The 21,957-nt window shown below is 38.6% G+C and overlaps 1 protein-coding gene across 5 annotated transcripts in view; it reads right to left on the bottom strand.

Annotated features, from left to right (window-relative positions):
- Nucleotides 1-21,957, bottom strand: part of LOC5575298 (toll-like receptor Tollo) — a 476,821-nt gene that overhangs the window by 129,883 nt on the left and 324,981 nt on the right. For 3 of the 5 annotated variants that reach the window (XM_021847153.1, XM_021847154.1, XM_021847155.1), the window contains one exon: nucleotides 8,249-8,756. The exons of 1 other annotated variant lie outside the window; for it this stretch is intronic. The gene's annotated coding sequence lies outside the window, so the exon portion shown is untranslated. The remainder of the gene's footprint in view (nucleotides 1-8,248; nucleotides 8,757-21,957) is intronic. One more of the 5 variants, XM_021847156.1, reaches the window with a different exon arrangement.

Below are 21,957 nucleotides of genomic sequence, written 5' to 3'. Positions count from 1 at the left end.
AATCTCAGAAATCTTAGTATAATCTCGGAAATTTCATGGAAACTCAGAATCATACAAAAATCCCTAGATTTCTTACAGGAATGCTTCCAAATCTTAGAACCCATAGAAATCTTAGAATTGTTTTCAGGGTTTATGAACTCCCACTATAATCACAGAATTTCAATCGGAGTCACACGAAACCATATATAATTCAGAACCCTGGATTTCTGTTTTGAATCCAAGGAGGATTCCTATTGAAGCCAAAGAATTTCCGTCAAAATCCAAGAATTCTTTTCGCAATCCTTGAACTCTCTCTATTTTCTCGAAATTCTAATAGCGTCTAACGGATTTTCAGCAATATCTTAATATTCAGGATTCTTCTTAGAATCCTCACTAGGGTGCGGCTTATTTTTCAAACGTTTTCAAAAAAAAAAAAACTCATGTGCTCTTATGAATTCAATTAAAGAGAAACCTCAAAGTTTGAGCTAAAAATATTAAGATTTGGAGGTGACGCAAGCGTCTTGAAGGTGAACTTTCAAGTTATAAAAAATGGCTTCCAGTGAAGTCACCATAACTTCGTTATTTTCCAATCAATTTTAGTACCATTATCTTCAAAATTAAATAAATGAGGAATTCGAACCCATAACCCTTAATATGGTCTTGCTGAATAGCTGCGTGATCACCGGTATTTGAACTTCTTGGTGGTGTTCATATTTCAATTTTGTTTTCAAATCAATATTATACTTTTTTTATGAATATAGGTTGTGCCATAGCATCACGTTGTTACAGTGATCATTCACGTCATAGCTGTAAACATTTCACCAGAAATTTGTCCTTCTTTCTTAAATATGTTGTTCTTTCAAGTTTTCGTTGGATAAGCTAGTCAATAATATTTCCATATAGAACAGCTTCTTTAAAAGAAATATTCTTGAAGGCATTTACTGAAGTGAATCCTGCTATAATTCAAATCAGAAATTTTCCCTTTCTTTTATCTTCTTGTATTAAAAAAGACAGGTGACTTATGGATTTGCTCATCACTTTTCTGCCATCATCATTTCTTCATTGTCTTAAATCAACAAATTTTTTTTGTGGTTATTTCATCAAAATTCAAATTAATGATCCCACAAACCAACGTGTACTGTAAAATCAATTAGAGGCTGCCGGTTTTCTAACATGTACAATTGTATTAACGTTTCCTTGTCATAGCGGAACGGTTGTCTATCAGGTTGGTCTTTAAGCAGGTTCCATAGAACAACACTTGCAGCGACTATCTCAGGGTGATCTTCCATTACCATCGTTTACGAAACAAAATCTTTAAGAAGATCCTAATGCTAGTAGCCCGACACATACAAAAATGAGTAAAGGAAGCTAGTACCGACGTCCTGTCAGAGACTTTACTACATCCTAATTTTGTGCATATTAAAGCAATCCTTTTCATAATAAATTCACCCTTCTTTTCGAAATAGGCTGTTCTTCAGGCCATTGCAATGTGGTGGTGTGAATCTCACCAAAATTAGAGAACACATCCAAAAACAACTAAGTATGTAAGAATTATTTAGCTTAGCTTATCTCAGCTTAGCTAAGACTGACTACACATATCAATGGTTGCTATTCCGTGATTGACCGAAGTCAGTGAAAATGCACAAATAATCAACTAAAGTTCGGCTGGGATTGACCATAATCTTCTTCAGTGTGCATAATTCAGTGCCTCTTTTTATACATGGTCAATAACGGCGCCGGCCACGTCCTTGCAGTCAGGTGGGATTGGGGGAAGGAATGTTAGTGTGTAACCTTTGCTATTTGGAGACCGTGTTGGCCTCTGCATCTCCACAAAGGTTACTGGGAGGGATGTTTGTTAATGGGGAGGATCGTTGGGCTACAGGATTCACTTTGATAAGCGATTAGACCATGATAAATAATTATTTGTGAGATATTAACATGCTTATATGTAAATATTATATTTCCATTTGATAAGAACAATATCTATGTAGAGAAAAATTTTGCCGACACTTGAGGTGACGAACCTTTCAAAGTTTGTTGAATAAAGTGAACCTTTCGCAAGTCTACACATGTAGTGTCGAACCATTCAAAGTTTTTTTTTAATTACGAAAATAAAGGCAAAAATAAATTTAGACATAAATAATTCATGAATGAAACATGAAACGAGCTCACAAATTGATCCGTCATCCTTGAGCAGCAACAATCCACTTTCAGCTTCACTCGATTGCTTGGCTATATAAAAGCACTCGGAGAAAATAGGCGCGCGACCCGAGAGGGAAAACAACTGACGATTGCTCAGGCTTTCTCGACGCACTGCTCAGGAGCAAGCGTCAACGTCGAAAGATCAAAAAGAACTAATCGAACGTGTCACTTTTTCACTTTACTCGACCGATGTGCGACATGTTTGATCTTGCCCTCATCGCCGGCCCCCGGAGGAGCAAGCGTCAAGGTCGAAGGATCAAACACAACTCAGTTGCCATTGTAGCCTTTTCAGCTACAACTAAGTATGTAAGAATTTTTTGTTGAAAAACTAACTGCTTTTTTATCTTAAAATATTTGAAAAATACATTATTCAGCCAAACTCGTTGAATACTCATTAGGAATCGAACAATTATCTCCCCACTCTCTAACTAGAATAAGTCTCAAAATGTTATGCATTCGGGGTAATGGCGTTCGGGGTAGTGTCATAGAGTCATTTTTAGTGTATTATATTAAAATACCCGGAACCGTTTCCGACACATCCAAATTTAGGAAAAGTTGAAAATATAACTAACCGGAATCATTCGACAAATCATAATTGGTCGATGCCTAGACAGTCTGGAATAGATGATTTTTTGACCTAGTAAAATAAGTCAAGGACTCCATCAATTCTGATTTTTTCGATGCTCTCCATGTAAAGATGTCTCATCAAAGAGACTAATTCTAATAAGCCATCAAATAATGCAAATATTTTTGTTGTTTTGGATAGGTGGAGTAACACTCTAGAATAAAAAAAAAACATTTTGTACAATCTGATTTAATACCAAGCAAATATGTTAGCCATAAATAGCCATAAGCCCATAAGTAAAAAAGAAGCTCAATCACTATCTTAGAACTCTACTAATACGGCTACAGTTAAACCACAAAGAATTTAGGCAAGAAAACCTCCAGAGAATGATGCAAGAATTACATCCAAAATATCTTTAGGAATATATTTACTGATTCTTCCAATAATTTCTCCAGGCATTCCTTTGAAAATTTCTCCACGAATTATACCAGAAATTAGTCCAGGATTAATTAAATAATTCTTCTTTTGATCGCTATCATACGTTTAAGACTGGCTCCAGGAAAAGCTTCAGCAGAAATTCTGCAGGAGTTTCTCCAATGATTCTATGAGGGATTCTTCCACGAAAATCGCTTTTCTACATGATGGTCTACAGTTGTTTCTCTATAGATTCCCCCAGGTAGAGCTGTACTGGGATTCCTCAAGGTGTTTCTTTAAGGTGAAGATGAATCGAAGCCAAACCTCAAATTTTCAAGAGCCCAAATCTGGAGAACCAAACATCCGTTTAAGCTGAAAACCTAATCGATTGGTCACTAGCTGGTGGTGACCATTCGATTAAGTTTTCAACTCAAACGGGTGTTCCGTTATTTGTGCTCTTGAAAATTTGAGGTTTGGCTTCGATTCATCTTTACCTTAAGGATACCTCTAGAAACTTTTACAGAAATTCTTCCAAATTCCCTGTAATCGCTGATGCAACATTTATGTAGAAATATCGGTAATTTTGCTTGGAAGGATCCCTAGAGAAATGCTAGGGAGTATCCCTGGAGGAATCTTTGAATAAATCCGTGGAAGAATCTCTGAAGAAATTCTTGCAAGAGCTTCTGGAGGAATTTCTTAAAAACTCTCTGTAACAATTCTTGTAGAGATTAATGGAGTAATCCCTTAAGAAATTCATGCAGAAATGTTTGAAGAAATCTCTAGGGGAATGCTCGTATAGATATTACTGGAGAAATTTCTGAAAAAGCCTCTAGAAAAAATCCTGTGGGAGTCCCTGAAGAATTGCCTGAGTAAATTTCTGAATAAACCCCTGAAGGCATATCTGGGAGAATCTCTGGAGTAATCCTTGGAAAAATCCCTTTGTAGAAGCCGACGAAGAAATCTCTGGAGGAATTCTTAATCTCTTCTTCCAGGAAAAATCGATGAATCTCTGAAGCAACTTCTGGAGAAATTCCAAGATACATTACTGGAGAAATCCGCGAGGAATTCCAGAAGAAATCCCTGGAAGAATTTCAGAAGAAATCCCGAGAGTATATGCTGGATGAATCCTTGGAGATAATTCTGAAGAAATCGCTGGAGGCATTCCTGCAGTCCTATCTCTCCCAGTTCCAAAAATAAGAATGTGGTTAATTGTTCTAATTAACCAGCGATTTAAATATCTTTACTTATACAGTATTGAACAATATATTTGCAATCTTTTTTTATTTTCCTTACGAAATAATACATTTCGGCAAGCATTTGTTATGTACAGTGAGAGGCAAAATAAAGTGCCCACCTTACCAGTTTTCGAATTTCTCTCATTGATTTGGTTCAAATTAAAGTTAACACACCTAAATCTTTTGTGATATTTTATTTTTGATGTTCTTTTAAAGTTGCACTTACGAAATTTTGATAAAAAAAAGAATTTTACTTAAAGAAAAAGAAAATCAATTTGTATTGAAAAAAAAGTAGTGACAAAAATAAGTGCCCACTTCCTTCTTGGCCCCAGAAAAGATGATTTAAGAAAAATAAAAAGCAATTTAATAGTTAATGTGTCCTCCTTTGGCCTTAAGGACTTGCTGGAGGCTCTTCGGCATGCTTTTCACCAGGTTTTGTAGGTGTTGTGGATCTAGTTCTTCCCAGGCGCGCTCCAAGGCTTCAAAATAATTATTTTTGTTGGTAACACCAGTTTTTTCAACCCTGGCATCGAGAATCGCCCACAAATTCTCGATGGGGTTGAGGTCTGGGCTTTGTGGAGGCCATTCCAGCGGTTTAATCCGACAAGACCGGAAAAAAGACTTGGTCTTCTTTCCAGTATGCTTCGGGTCGTTGTTCTAGAGAAATATGAATTTCTCTTCAAGGCCCGTCTGGATCAGCGAAACCTCCAGATTTTCCAGCAAGATGTTAATGTAGGAATCTGCCATCATTATTCCGTCGATTTTCACGAGGTTTTCTACTCCACTCCATGAAAAACACCCCCAGACCATCACATTTCCTCCTCCATGCTTCACCGTTCCTTGGATGTGGTGCTCTGCATCACACACGAGCCCGCCGCTCTCGGTTAGACAGCTCGAGCTTCAGGAGCGCCACATCCAAGGAACGGTGACGCATGGAAGTGTGATGTGATGAAATGTGATGGTCTGGGGGTGTTTTTCATGGAGTGGAGTAGGAAGCGTCGTGAAAATCGACGGAATAATGACGGCAGATTCCTACATTAACATCTTGCTGGAAAATCTGGAGGTTTCGCTGATCCAGACGGGCCTTGAAGAGAAATTCATATTTCTCTAGAACAACGACCCGAAGCATACTGGAAAGAAGACCAAGTCTTTCTTCCGGTCTTGTCGGATTAAACCGCTGGAATGGCCTCCACAAAGCCCAGACCTCAACCCCATCGAGAATTTGTGGGCGATTCTCGATGCTAGGGTTGAAAAAACTGGTGTTACCAACAAAAATAATTATTTTGAAGCCTTGGAGCGCGCCTGGGAAGAACTAGATCCACAACACCTACAAAACCTGGTGAAAAGCATGCCGAAGAGCCTCCAGCAAGTCCTTAAGGCCAAAGGAGGACACATTAACTATTAAATTGCTTTTTATTTTTCTTAAATCATCTTTTCTGGGGCCAAGAAGGAAGTGGGCACTTATTTTTGTCACTACTTTTTTTTCAATACAAATTGATTTTCTTTTTCTTTAAGTAAAATTCTTTTTTTAATCAAAATTTCGTAAGTGCAACTTTAAAAGAACATCAAAAATAAAATATCACAAAAGATTTAGGTGTGTTAACTTTAATTTGAACCAAATCAATGAGAGAAATTCGAAAACTGGTAAGGTGGGCACTTTATTTTGCCTCTCACTGTATGTACCGATTTGAATGGAATTTTCACGCAACATTTGACATACCATGAAGGAAATTATTGACGAAAAACTATGAGAGATTTATTTGGGACAGACTAGAACAGACAGACAGACTAGGGGCCCAGAGAGCCGTAGCGGTAAACGCGCAGCTATTCAGCAAGACCAAGCTGAGGGTCGTGGGTTCGAATCCCACCGGTCGAGGATCTTTTCGGGTTGTAAATTTTCTCGACTTCCCAGGGCATAAAGTATCTTCGTACCTGCCACTCGATATACGCATGCAAAAATGGTCATAGGCACAGTAAGCTCTCAGTTAATAACTATGGAAGTGCCCATAAGAACACTAAGCTGAGAAGCAGGCTCTGTCCCAGTGGGGACGTAATGCCGGAAAGAAGAAGAAGAAGACTTCCGTGATGAATCAAAATCCGGACGGTACAAATATCCGGACACTCTGATAATATTCATTAATTAAACGTTAAATAAAATATAATTCTGCCTGTTTTTAACCATATTAAGTAGTTATGATACTTCTGATCACTTTCCTGATATTTGTAATCTAGTTATCTTTGCCAAATCATCAATAAACAAGCAAAATAAATATGCCGCTCCGTCTGGACGTCATTTTTTCGCATCGTTAGTTTGTTCGGTAGAAGTGTTGACAAACGCAGTTCGAGTGATTTTCTTGTGATAATGTGTTTCATTTGTATTGTTATTGAAGTGATTTAAACGGAAATAGACTCAGTCAGTATTAAATAAGCTTGAAGTTCCGCAAGTCGAGCACTCGACACTGAAGAAGTCTGTAAGTCGCAGACGAAATAGGCCTATCTGTCAAGATAAGCAACACATATTAGAGTTTAAAGGTATTTGCTCACCTTAGTGATTTTAGTATTTTATTTTTTTTTTTTGCAAAAAGTGAAGTGTTAAAGTTCATTTGTAGTTTTAAACATACTCTAATAATCCCTCCCAAAGTTTAATATAAAAAAGTGTAGTTCGTGAAGTGTATTTTTTTAGCAAGTTTTAATCATAAGTGTTTGAGAAAATATATTTTAAAAGTTTGGAGAGTGCACTGTTGTAGAATAATCTGGAAATAAACGTTTATTGGTATGTGCAAAGACTGTCCGGGATTACGAGCCAGTGTTTTGAGATCCGGACATTGTCTAAAAGAGCCACGTTTAACTAGTATAAGTGAGTTCCAAGCAAGACAAAATAAGAGAAAATCTAAAAATAACTATAAGAAACATAGTGAGTTATCAAAAACCATTTGATAGTGAAATATATAGTGTATAATTTTAATAATAACAGCTCGAGCCGCGTCGACTGCAGTTCTGCATGTGGCTCAGGTAATCAAACCATTAATATTTCAGACGTGCTATTCTTTTTGACATTGTAGGGCAAACGCGAACTTCAAGCTTATTTAATATTTATATTTGATTATGTGTTGATATGGTTTTCATTAAAATTAAACGAATTTTACATGCTACAATACAGATGTCCGGATTTCGATTCAAAAGTGTCCGGATTTAAGGACATCGTTTGCATCAGGTGTCCGGATTTATAGACAAGACATGCTCTAATATTTAAATGATTTTTATGTTAAAATCATTGTTTTTACTAAAAAGTTAATCACTTTCGTGAAGATCTTATTTGAAAAAATGTCTCAAACAATATTACATTGGGGCTTTTAAAAAACAACAGACTCATATTCGAATTTGAAGATTTGTGTCCACTTAAGCGTCTGGGTATTGATGCATCACAGTAATGTCGTTTAAACCTACAACTTTGCTAAAGACACCATAAATCTATCCCTTGTATGCTCTTATTTTTTTTCGTTTCAGTCAAACCGTTATTGCTATTGAACTGCTTTATCTTCAAATGTAAGTAGCTTAATTCGCTAAGGTTTTAGAGCATGGTATATGTGTGTAGATCATTTGTAAGAAAATATACAGTAAAAAAACTTTCCAGAAGAACCTTCTTTGCTCCAATGCTTCTATCAAAAGTTAGAACTTGTCTAGATAAGTTTGATCTAGAACAAACACAATACCGTCAAAATAAAGCTCCATTTCACTCAAGATCATTTGACGAAGACATACAACCCCTAGTACACATCCCCAAAGCACTTTATATTTTGGCCACCTCAATAAAATTTCTCCCCCAATGTGTGTCAATGATTTGTGCACTCACTTCCTGTGGCAAGTGGCGCGAACAGTTATTATGACCGTACAGGTGGAAAATTCGCTGATTGCTACAACGCTTCGCTTTCACATTGGAGTAGGGGGAGAATTGTTTCTCCACCGGATGCTAATGATGATGCTGACGATGGCAACGAGGTGCGGTTTTCGCGTTTTCCAGGGGAGGAGAACTGCAACGTTGCTCCCGGTCAGTCGGTCACTTTGCACAAATCACACTTCTGCCTGTCCACAATGACTGCACAGTTTGTATATGCGTGGCGCTCCGCTAATTAATGGAGTTATTTCCTATTTATAGTGCTGCGGAGTGCTACTTTTTGGGTCGAAGTTAGATTCTAACAGGGGGGTGAACCTGAGCATAATTATGTGAGCCCAATTTTCGAGAACAATGATTGATTAGGGAAATCACGTGGAATAAGTTCGTAGTATGTGATGTTTGCTGCTTGATTTGGTTCGTTAGTTGCGTGCAGTTCTAATTTTATCGATGCAGCTTCGAAGAGAACCTGAAATATAAACACAGAGGAAATTAATTAGTTAAAATGAATAAATTGAGGACAGTTTGATTTTAATAATAAAATATAAGAGGCACTATCAGATTTCTTCTAAAGCTATCAAAGGTTTGTAATACAAACATTGAAACCTTAATTAATGATTAAGTTCAAAGGTTTTCGTAAGTTGAACCGAGAGAATTCCTGTGAGAATTCCAAGAGAATCCTTGTCAGGTTTCCGAGAGAATTTCTGTCAGGATTCCGATATGAGGAATCTGTTAAAGCTCCGAGATAATCCTTTTCAGGATTCTGAAAGAATCTCGGTTTTATTCCTTTTCCAAGCATTCCGCTGGTTTCAGCTACAATAACGAACAACGAAGTTGCAATAGCTGATCGTAAGAATAATTTTTAATTGCGTTGTTGGTTCAATACGTGTGCATATTTATATTCATCAAATAATGATGGATTTCACTTCGCTTGCATATAATTGTGTTTATATTTACAGATGGATAACAGCCACTTGGAATGGCATCAATTTGAGGCTTTATCGAAATCCACAAATAAATTGAATTCCAGCGATGACAATTTTCCGTGCCTAATGCCATTAATGGAAATAAATCAAATAAATCCACCGAACAAATTGACACAACAGGCAAAGGGAAAAAATCCTGAAGCCACAAAACAAATCTCCAACACCATTTCGAATACCGCCAGTTTTTTTTTATTCCACCACTCGTGGCTCCACAACAGAAACATTTTTCCAATCACGTACGAGCCGTAAATCTATTTCTCACAGTCCACCATGCAGTTTTTATTTTTTCTCTCTCTTTATATCTCAGCCCTCGTCTCTTGGGTCCACCACCCACAGCATTCAAATGGGGGTGGAAGCCCGTGACGATCCCCAACACCTAATAAATCGAGCTTTGTGAAGTTAATTCTCACATCTCCTCGCCGATGCCACCACCACCTCCACGTTTTCTCGTACCAATTGCCAATATTTCGGTTTGCATTCCGGCACCCTCGCCCACAAAATATGGGCCATAAACGAATTAAGCAATAACCATCGTGCAAAACTCTTGTCTGACTGCGCTTGTGATGATTTTTCGCCGGGTGTTTTATGACCGGAAGAGGATAAAACATGGGCATTTCGTTTGTTTTTTCGGCTGTTGCGGTGATGAGATTTTGCCACTTGTGTTTTCCAAGTGAGATTAAATGAAAATGTTTCCCGACTTCAGATGATATTTAAAATTTATTCCTTGCCAATGAATCAAAAAATTAAATTTATTTACAAAAATCTACATTACTTCCTCAAGATTATCTACTTATTCCTTCGGGAACCTTCCCAGTGATTCTTCTTGAGATACCTTTTGACATTTCCAGAAATTTAGCCTGAAATACCTACAAAAGTTCCACCAAGATCACCTTTACAGTTTCTCGAAGACAGTCCTTTTGGGTTGCTTCAGCTATCATTCCAGATTTATCTCTAAATATATTTCTACAGGTATGCTTTGTAGAAGTCTGACAGAGTATGATAAAGAAAATCCACTATGGATTCTTGCAGGAATTTTTCTAGAGATCCCATTTAATACAAATGTTCCCCTCTGGATTCTGAGAGAATCCTGCTCAGGATGCTGATAGAATTCTGCTCAGGATTCTGAGAGAATCCTGCTCAGAACTCTTAGAGAATACTGCTCAGGATTCTGAGAGAATCCTGCTCAGGATTCTGAGAGAATCCTGCTCAGGATTCTGAGAGAATCCTGCTCAGAATTCTAAGAGAATCCTGCTTAGGATTCTGGGAGAATCCCTCTCAGGACTTTGGGAGAATCCCTTTCAGGAATTCAAGAGCATATCTCTCAGGATTCTGAGAGAATCTCTCTTAGGATTCTGAGAGAATCTCTCTCAGGATTCTGAGAGAATCCTTCTCTGAATTTCGAGAGAATCCTTCTAAGATTTCTGAGAGAATCCTGCTCAGGATTCTGAGAGAATCCTGCTCTGAATCCTGGTCGGGGTTCTGAGAGAATCCTGCTCAGGATTCTGAGAGAATCCTGCTCAGGATTTTGAGAGAATCCTACTCAGGATGCTGATAGAATCCTGCTTAGGATTCTGAGAGAATCTTGCTCAGAATTCTGAGAGAATCCTGCTTCAGAATTCTGAGAGAATCCTGCTCAGGATTCTAAGAGAATCCTGCTCAGAATACTGAGCGAATCCTGCTCAGGATTCTGAGCGAAGCCTGCTCAGGATTCTGAGCGAATCCTGCTCAGGATTCTAAGAGAATCCCTTTCACGATTCTGAGAGAATCCTGGTCAGGATTCTGAGAGAATCCTGGTCAGGATTCTGAGAGAATCCTGCTTAGGAATCCTGCTCAGGGTTTTGAGAGAATCCTACTCAGGATGCTGATAGAATCCTGCTTAGGATTCTGAGAGAATCCTGCTTAGGATTCTGAGAGAATCCTGCTCAGAATTCTGAGAGAAACCTGCTTAGAATACTGAGCGAATCCTGCTCAGGATTCTGAGCGAATCCTGCTCAGGATTCTAAGAGAATCCCTTTCAGGATTCTGAGAGAATCCTGCTCAGGATTTCCTGCTCAGCATTCTGAGAGAACTCTGCTCAAAATTCTGAGAGAATCCTGCTCAGGATTCTGAGAAAATCCCTCTCAGGATTTTGAGTAAATCCCTCTCAGGATTCTGAGAGAATCCCTCTCAGAGAATCCTGGTCGGGATTCTGAGAGAATCCTGGTCGGAATTCTGAGAGAATCCTGGTCGGGATTCTGAGAGAATCCTGATCGGGGTTCTGAGAGAATCCTGGTCGGGATTCTGAGAGAATCCCTCTCAGGATTCTGAGAGAATCCCTCTCAGGATTCTGAGAGAATTCCTCTCAGGATTCTGAGAGAATCCCTCTCAGGATTCTGAGAGAATCCCTCTCAGGATTCTGATAGAATTCCTCTCAGGATTCCGAGAGAATCCTGCTCAGGATTCTGAGAGAATCCTGCTCAGGATTCTGAGAAAATCCTGCTCAGCATTCTGATAGAATCCTGCTCAGGATTCTGATAGAATCCTGCTCAGGATTCTGATGAAATCCTGCTCAGGATTTTGAGAGAATCCTGCTCAGGATTTTTGAGAGAATCCTGCTCAGGATTTTGAGAGAATCCTGCTCAGGATTCTGAGAGAATTCTGCTCAGGATTCTGAGAGAATTCTGCTCAGGATTCTGAGAGAATCCTGCTCAGGATTCTGAGAGAATCCTGCTCAGGATTCTGAGAGAATCCTGCTCAGGATTCTGAGAGAATCCTGCTCAGGATTCTGAGAGAATCCTGCTCAGGATTCTGAGAGAATCCTGCTCAGGATTCTGAGAGAATCCTGCTCAGGATTCTGAGAGAATTCTGCTCAGGATTCTGAGAGAATCCTGCTCAGGATTCTGAGAGAATCCTGCTCAGGATTCTGAGAGAATCCTGCTCAGGATTCTGAGAGAATCCTGCTCAGGATTCTGAGAGAATCCTGCTCAGGATTCTGAGAGAATCCTGCTCAGGATTCTGAGAGAATCCTGCTCAGGATTCTGAGAGAATCCTGCTCAGGATTCTGAGAGAATCCTGCTCAGGATTCTGAGAGAATCCTGCTCAGGATTCTGAGAGAATCCTGCTCAGGATTCTGAGAGAATCCTGCTCAGGATTCTGAGAGAATCCTGCTCAGGATTCTGAGAGAATCCTGCTCAGGATTCTGAGAGAATCCTGCTCAGGATTCTGAGAGAATCCTGCTCAGGATTCTGAGAGAATCCTGCTCAGGATTCTGAGAGAATCCTGCTCAGGATTCTGAGAGAATCCTGCTCAGGATTCTGAGAGAATCCTGCTCAGGATTCTGAGAGAATCCTGCTCAGGATTCTGAGAGAATCCTGCTCAGGATTCTGAGAGAATCCTGCTCAGGATTCTGAGAGAATCCTGCTCAGGATTCTGAGAGAATCCTGCTCAGGATTCTGAGAGAATCCTGCTCAGGATTCTGAGAGAATCCTGCTCAGGATTCTGAGAGAATCCTGCTCAGGATTCTGAGAGAATCCTGCTCAGGATTCTGAGAGAATCCTGCTCAGGATTCTGAGAGAATCCTGCTCAGGATTCTGAGAGAATCCTGCTCAGGATTCTGAGAGAACCTGCTCAGGATTCTGAGAGAATCCTGCTCAGGATTCTGAGAGAATCCTGCTCAGGATTCTGAGAGAATCCTGCTCAGGATTCTGAGAGAATCCTGCTCAGGATTCTGAGAGAATCCTGCTCAGGATTCTGAGAGAATCCTGCTCAGGATTCTGAGAGAATCCTGCTCAGGATTCTGAGAGAATCCTGCTCAGGATTCTGAGAGAATCCTGCTCAGGATTCTGAGAGAATCCTGCTCAGGATTCTGAGAGAATCCTGCTCAGGATTCTGAGAGAATCCTGCTCAGGATTCTGAGAGAATCCTGCTCAGGATTCTGAGAGAATCCTGCTCAGGATTCTGAGAGAATCCTGCTCAGGATTCTGAGAGAATCCTGCTCAGGATTCTGAGAGAATCCTGCTCAGGATTCTGAGAGAATCCTGCTCAGGATTCTGAGAGAATCCTGCTCAGGATTCTGAGAGAATCCTGCTCAGGATTCTGAGAGAATCCTGCTCAGGATTCTGAGAGAATCCTGCTCAGGATTCTGAGATAATCCTGCTCAGGATTCTGAGAGAATCCTGCTCAGGACACTGAGAGAATCCTGCTCAGGATTCTGAGAGAATCCTGCTCAGGATTCTGAGAGAATCCTGCTCAGGATTCTGAGAGAATCCTGCTCAGGATTCTGAGAGAATCCTGCTCAGGATTCTGAGAGAATCCTGCTCAGGATTCTGAGAGAATCCTGCTCAGGATTCTGAGATAATCCTGCTCAGGATTCTGAGAGAATCCTGCTCAGGACACTGAGAGAATCCTGCTCAGGATTCTGAGAGAATCCTGCTCAGGATTCTGAGAGAATCCTGCTCAGGATTCTGAGAGAATCCTGCTCAGGATTCTGAGAGAATTTTTCTTATGATTCTGAGAGAATCCTTTCTAGGATTCTGAGATAATCCTTCTTAGAATTTTGAGGGAATGAAATGTTTCAATAGTTTGACGTTTATATTCACATATGTAACATATGTTTAATATACAAATCTCAGATGGAATTTTGATAAAAAAAAATACTTTAAACACGGTTTTCATAGTTTTAAGGTAATAATGCTGGAAGAGGTTTTGCCTACAATCCTTTCAATTCGCATGGAACATCTTGCAGCATTGTAGGAGATAATTCCTTATTCGCAACGTATTTCATCTGCAGCACCGAAACGTTCCGCACTCCATCCATATTACCAGACGATGGTCAGCATTTTCTGCATGGTCATGAAAAAAAATGTAAAACCAACCAAATAACATTCATAAAAACAACAACAACCAATAAAAGCACCAGCAAAACCCCGGAACAAAGCTGTAAAATGCATTCCGCAAATGAGAAATAGCCGCCTCCGAGGGATTCGAAGTCCACAGGCAAAAGGAAAATAGCGAACTGCAAATTGAAATAAAGTTTGGTGAATGAAAAACAAAAAAAATAAATAAACCAAACGCCGACCATAATTGGAGAATTGGCGGAGAAAATAAAATGTCCTCGTCGAGAGCCCCCACTCCTCAATCTTCAATCGGCGATCCAAGTACCAATACGTGGGTAGTTAGGGGAACATGGGGTGGAATGACTCAATGCATTGAATCATTCCTAGAACGATTCTTGGCATTAGCGTCCTCACTGGGACAGAGCCTGCTTCTCAGCTTAGTGTTCTTATGAGCACTTCCACAGTTATTAACTGACAGCTTTCTTGCCAAAGTTGCCATTTTCGCATTCGTATATCGTGTGGCAGGTACGATTATACTCTATGCCCAGGGAAGTCAACAAAATTTGCATTAGGAAAAGATCCTGGACCGACCGGGAATCGAACCCAGACACCATCAGCATGACTGTGTTTTGTACCACTCGGCTAAGGAAGGTTCATACTATGTTTAATAATGTTTAGCTACAGATATTCCTTATATATCCCGGTGAAATTCATCAACTTATCTCGTTTTTGCCCGAATCGTATACTTTTCCGATGATTTTGTTAACGAATAAGCGTTTCAATGCATCAGAGAGAAGCTTGGTACCTGGCTCTTTGCTCTCCATGCTCAATGAACTCAAAAATTTGAAGCTAAATTGATCTCAAAGTTTGACGAAACATGTGTTCATTGAACTATCAAATACTCAACGTGGCATTTTAGACCATTTTACCCTATCATAGGATGTGGCAATGGCGGCACAAACCCTCTTGTCTACAACATTTTTTTTTTCATTCGTTTTTTTTCGTTCGTCGGGGGCTCGCTTCTGCCAACGGCGCGACGCTCCATCGTTTGCGTTGGCAGTTGTGGGCTATTTATTTCGGAAATTTGATTTATTTAATTTGATAAACGATTTTGGAATGCTACTTTTAGCTCGGCTCGCACGTGACTCCGAATGATGGCCGTGCGCGGTTGTTTGAATTGTGGCTAGAATGAAATACGACCGGTGGTTTTGGGCGTTTTGGAGGACTGATCGGTAGAGAATGGTGAGGGGGTTTGGTTTCCAAATTTTTAACTAAACAGATCATGATATTATCCTGGTAATAAATTTAAATTCTTCTAGAGATTACTTTAGAATGTCTGTCGAAGTTATTTTTTCAGGAATCATTTATATAATCTTTTTGATGTTTCCTCTCAAAATTCATTCAAGCGTATGCCATTGATATTACTCTACTTTAATTGTTATTACTCTTCATTACATTGTTTATGATAGTTTACAATATGCATATTGCAAATGGAAGTTTTCATATGTTTCTCAGGTAATTCGAAAGGGGAATAAACACGTAAACTTAATAACAAAAAATTTTGCATAAAAAGTCATGCAAGATTTTTTGGTAATCACTCTAGGAAGAGTACATATAGAGAACATGGGTCCCTTACTCGTCTTACAAATACAATTTTCCAAGTTATTTTTTTAAAGAATTTCTACAGAAACGAAAATCCTATGGTAATATCAGAAAAGCAGATTCACCAATTTTATTCAAGATGGTTTGCAGGGTATTCAAGAAAATACTCCAATAACTTTTGAGGAAACTGATGACCATCAAAACAAAAATTTAAATTTGGGAATTTCTCAAGATATTTATAACAGTTTCTCTTGGAATTCAACTCTTAACAACTTCATTTGCCTGGTATTTCTCTAGAGATTAAGAGTTTTTCAAAACCTTCCTCAAGAAAGTTCTCAATGAAGATCCTCAGAATACTATCAACGAAAGAAGCTAGAATTATTCACTTTATTCAACAAACTTTGAAAGGTTCTTCACGTCAAGTGTCGGCATGTTCATATCAAATGAAAATATTATATTTACATATAAGCATGTTTGTATCTCACCAATAATTATTTATCATGGTCTAATCGCTTATCAAAGTGAATCCTGTGACCCAACCATCCTCCCTATTAACAAACATCCCTCCAAAGACACATGTCCCTTGCAGTTGCCCAAAATTTTATGGTTCATAAGGTAATCTAGAATGCCGTGAAAAGTGTACTGCGATCTGTCAAACTTGGGTACCTTTTGCACTACCGAGGGACCGAAAGCAGTGCTAGAAGTGGTACCCAATCTGAAACCGAGTGGGACGGACCTCATCCCTCCCAGTAACCTTTGTGGAGATGCAGAGGCAAACACGGTCTTCAAATAGCAAAGGTTACACACTAACATTCCTTCCTCCAATCCCACCTGACCGCAAGGACGTGGCCGGTGCCGTTATTGACCATGTAGAAATAGAGGCACTGAATTATGCACACTGAAGAAGATTATGGCCAATCCCAGCCGAACTTCTAGTTGATTCTTTGTGCATTTTCACTGACTTCGGTCAATCACGGAATAGCAACCATTGATATGTGTAGTCAGTCTAAGCTAAGCTAAGCTAAGCTAAGTTTCTCAAGAACTTTTCCTGGAAGTTCATCTCAACGTTCTTCTAGGAATTCCACCAAAAGCTCCTCTTGGAGTTCTTCCGGAAGTTTTTTTTAGGAGTTTCCATTTCCTCAGGAGTTCCTTTAGAAGTTCTGCAAGGAGTTTTTCTGCAAGTTTCGCTACTTTGGAAGTAACACAAGTATGCAGGATTTGCTCCAGAAGTTCAACTTAAAGTTCTTATGGTAGTACACTATGTGTTCCTCCGGAAATGTATCCTGGAATTCTTTCGGAAGCCTCTTCTTTGGAAGTTCACCGAGTACTTTCTCAAAAGCTCTGCTTGGGGTAAGATTTAGAATAAGATTAGGAATAGGAATAGGAATAGGAATGGGAATGGGAATAGGAATAAGAACTTCCGTTGTGACGAAAAAAATGAGAAAAAAACAATATTTTAAAAACATTGCTTTCAATCCTTCCATCACTTTTCGCCACGACAAAAACCAGCAGCTGTCCTGATTAAACCGAGTTTCCAACTAGAAGTGCACACTCTGCTACTCAAAAAACTCCCAACACAATTACCATCTTAACCGAGTCCATTTTTCCTGACTTGTTTCACCGATGATCGCTCCAACTGTTTTTGTTTTCAGGGCTGCCATGATAAAGCAAACTCTAATCCTGTGACCAAACGATCCTCCCCATTAACGAACATCCCTCCTAGTTACCTTTGTGGAGATGCAGAGGCAAACACGGTCTCCAAATAGCAAAGGTTACACACTAACATTCCTTCCTCCAATCCCACCTGACTGCGAGGACGTGGCCGGCGCCGTTATTGACCATGTATAAATAGAGGCACTGAATTATGCACACTGAAGAAGATTATGGCCAATCCCAGCCGATCTTCTAGTTGATTCTTTGTGCATTTTCACTGACTTCGGTCAATCACGGAATAGCAACCATTGATATGTGTAGTCAGTCTAAGGTAAGCTAAGCTAAGCAAATTCGGTGATTTATTTCACAGGATTCTGACAATTTATTCCAATCATGTAGGGTTCCTGTAGAAAATTCTGCAACAAAGCATTCATAATTTCTCGCATTGATGTGCATATATATCTCTAGAATCACTGTATGATTTTTTTTTCGAGAAATCCCAATAAAAATCGAAAAAGAAACTTCTAAAGGATAATAGAAGTAACAGCTTGAAGATTTCCTTCCAGAATCCTTCAAGTGTAACATCTGGTAGGGAATCGGGGTCTAAACGGCTATTTAAGATTAATGGAGACTGTGATATGGCAAAAAAACATACAAAATAAAACAAGCGTCTGCTCAGATATGTAATCAAGAACCGTTGAAAGAAATCCTGATGTATTGTCTGAAGAAAACTGGACAGATTCCTGGAAAAATACTGGGAGGAATATCTTGAGAAAAACTTTAAGAAGTCCTTGGAAGAACACATCGAACATTTTCTGGAGGAATTTATGGAGGATTGTTCAGAGTAAATCCTGATAGAATCTATTGAATGCATAGACTGGAGAAATCTTATAAATAATGGAACTGAAAAAAATCGTGAAAAAATTAGTGTGAAAAATCCTGAAGGATCTAAAGACAAATTTCTTAGTAAAACAATAGAAGATATCCAGGAGCGGTATCTGCAGGTGGTTAATTACTGGAGAAATCAAAACAGAAAAAAAATATCAATCTGGAAGCATTTTCGGTGAAATTCTTGTAGGAATCACTTGTTGCATTCCTGGAGCAATGATTGGTGGAATTCTCAAAATAATCCATGGAAAAAATCCTGTTGAAACTTCTGAAGAATCTATTTATGAATATCAGTGACGAAATTCTTGAAGCAATCCCATTTAAAATTAGCGGACCAATTTTTGGTATGGTTACTGGAATAAAACTTGGCAAGTTTCATGGAAAACATATTATAGAATCCCTGGTGGATTTAAAATAAAAATACCAGTTTAAATTTCTGATGGAACTTCTGGAGGAATTCCTGATATCAATAGATCAGAAATACCCCTGTGAATTATTGTAGGAATGCTCGAGTGACTTCCTGGACGAATATCTTGTGAGATTCCTGGAGAAATTGCAGGCAGTTTTCCTGGACAAATTCTTGGAGAAACTGCAGGCGGAATTTTTCAAGAAGTTCTGGATTTCGGATTTTTCGGCGAAATTCTTGGAGATATTTCTGGTGAAATTCCTGTAGGAATTACTGGCAGAAATAATGGAGATATTGCCGATGGAATTTAAGGAAGAATCCATGAATAAATTGCTGGGAATATTTCTGTTGCAGTTCCTAAGGTTGAAGGTTGAATTACTAAAGTTTGGAGCTTGTGAGTTTTGCAGAAGACCATTTTCTGAAGGAATCATTGAAGGAGTTTTCTGGTAAAATTACGGAGTAACTACTGAGAGAAAACCTGGTGAAACTTTTGTAGAAATTCCAGTGGTAATTTTTCGTGGAGTCTCCAGAAATATTCCTGGTTGACTTTATGGAAAATATCTGAAGTTATTTATTGGTGAAGTATTTGAAAAAACCCTTAAAAGAAATACTGGAATCCATGTAGAAGTTCTCGAAGATTCTTTTATTCCTCGTCGAAATGATCTTAGAAACAATCCTTGAGAAACACATAAAGTAGCTTTTGGAGAAATTCCTGAGAGAATCATTGGAAAAATTCCAGATAATTCTCGGAGCAACTCCTAGAAGAGTTTCTGGAGAAATCCTTGAAGAAAATTCTAGAAAATGTTATGGTGAAATTAATGAAATCCGTACAGGAGTTTCCGAAAATAATATTTGAAAGTGGAATTTCACTAGAAGCAGTTGAAAGAATTCTGTGGAAACATCCCTACAAAAAATGCTTTAACATAGGAAATCCTTTTAGGATATCATGGAAGAATCCCTGGAAAAGTCTCAGGTGCACCCTTTTCGAAAATATCTGAAACATTCCATGGTGAAATTTTTGAAGAAATTCTCTGATGAATTCACTGCATTCACTGGAAATGTTTTCCAAAAAAAATCTTTGAATCATTTCCTGTTGAAATGTTCCTGAAAAAATCATTGAGTGCTCCCTGAAGGAGCTTCTGGGGTAAATCATAAGCTAAATTCCTGAAAAAAATCCTGATGAATCCCTCGATAAATTGCTAACTAAAGCCCCTGAAAGAATCCCTTGTGAAACTCTGAAAGATTTCTATGGAGAGCTCTCTCAGGAATCTCAGGAGGAATCCTTGAAGAATATTCTAGAAATTTGATTCAGAAATCTGCCCAGGTGAAATCTATGAAGGATTGACTAAAATTCGAGAAATCCCTGTAGGATTTTTAGAAGTAAAACTTTTGAGGAATCGCTTTGAGAATTCTGTGCAGAAATCTATGAAGAACCTTCGGTATTACTGGAGATATTTAGAGTTTTTTTTTCTAGCAAATATATCATATCTTTCTTGAAGAAATCTTTTGAGGAAGTTCTTGGAGAAAGTACTGTACTCCCTGGAGAAGTGTTCGAAGATATCGTTAAGAAATTTCTGAAAGAGCTCTTGAAGGAATTCCTGAGGGAATTTAGGGACAAATCCTTGGAGGAAACTTTTCTAGAAATTTTGCATAGCAATTGCAAAATAGAGAAATTGCAGATGGTATTCTTGGAGGAATCCTTGGAGGAACTCTGGAGGAATTCTTGGAGAAATTTCTGGAGAGTCTCTGCAAGAACCCGTTGAGAATTTTCTGGAAAATGTCTTAATTATGTCTACGTGAAATGTTCGAGAGAATAACTAAAATCTTTGAAGGAGTTTTCAAAAGAATCTCTGAATTATGTCGTGGTGAAATTTCCTTAAAGAAATTTCTTGGCTAATCTCCGAAGGATTTTTTTTTTGCAATGCTGTGGAGGTATCTTTGGAGGCGTTTATTTGATTGTTCCTGAAGAAAGCCTTGAGAAATCTCCGTAAGAATTTTCGAAAGAATCCTTGGATGAATCTTTGGTAGAAAGTTTGGGGTATTCTCTGTAGGAATTTTGGTTGGGTTCTATTTCAATTATTTCTTGGAATTCTTTGAAGACAACCTTGAAGGAATTACTGGTATACCTGGAGAAGTTCTCTGGCAGAATGAAAATTTCCTCGAAAAATCTCTGAAATGGATTTTGAAGATATTAATGACGAACTCTCCGGAAAAATTCCAGGATAATTCTCTGAAAGATTCTTCTTAGGAATCCCTGGACAAATTGAAGGAGTAAATTTTGGAAAAACCTCTGAAGGAATCCCTGTTGAATTTCAACAGGAATTTCAGGGGAGATTCTCAAAAGAATTCATGAAGAAAATTCGAGAAAATAGTGGAATTATGTTGAAGTGAAATCTACGAAGGAATAACTCAAATTCCTGGAAGAGTTTCCGAAGCAATATCTCTGAATTTTTAGGTGTTAGAATTGTACTAGAGTAAATTCTTCAAAAATCGCTGAAGGAGTTTCTAGATGAATTCTTTGAGAAATTCTGTACAGGAACCCCTTAAGTTCCTTAGAGATTTCTTATAAGAATATCAGGAGAGATCTGTGGAAAAAATCGTGAAGAAGTCTCTGGAGGAACCCTTCGAGAAATTTCTGGAAAGTTCTGACTCATGTCCAGGTAAAATCTTTGGAAAAATTACTTAAGTCCATGTAGGAGTTTTTGGAAGAATCTCTGCATTATTTGGTGGAGGAAATTCTAAATAGAGAAATTCCTTGGGAAGTCCCTGAAGGATTTTATAAAGATATTCTTGGAGAAATTGCAGAAGGAATTGAAGGAATCTCTGTAGGAATCCTCGATAGGTCTCTGCATGTATCCTTGGAGTAATTTGTGGAAGATAGGGTAAATCATGTATTTTGGACAGGATAAGGATGCACCTGGGAATGGCAATCGATTTACTGCATTTTACTTATATATTATTACGTTATGTTGTTTACCCAACCAGAATCCTGGGAGAATTGTAAAGAGAATTCTGAGAGTATAATGATAAAAACTCTTATTTAATTCTGACAAGAATCCTGGAATGATCCTGATGAGAATCTTTCGATGATTCTAATGAAAATCCTGAGAGAATTATGATGAGAAAAACCAAAGATGGACTCTGATGAGGATTATGATGAGAATAATGAGATGATTCTGATTAGAATTCTGAGCAGAGTTGGGAAAAGTTCTGAGATTCACACTTCAGTAGGCAAACGTAGCAAATCACAGTCAGTTAAATTCACGCCTATCGCTGCTGTGGGCAAAATGCTTTGAAAATAGCAAAACACTCGTTGCTAAG

Source organism: Aedes aegypti, chromosome 2 (assembly GCF_002204515.2).
Source record: "Aedes aegypti strain LVP_AGWG chromosome 2, AaegL5.0 Primary Assembly, whole genome shotgun sequence".
NCBI classification, from domain to species: Eukaryota; Metazoa; Arthropoda; class Insecta; order Diptera; family Culicidae; genus Aedes; species Aedes aegypti.
This window is presented reverse-complemented; position numbering and strand designations above follow the sequence as displayed.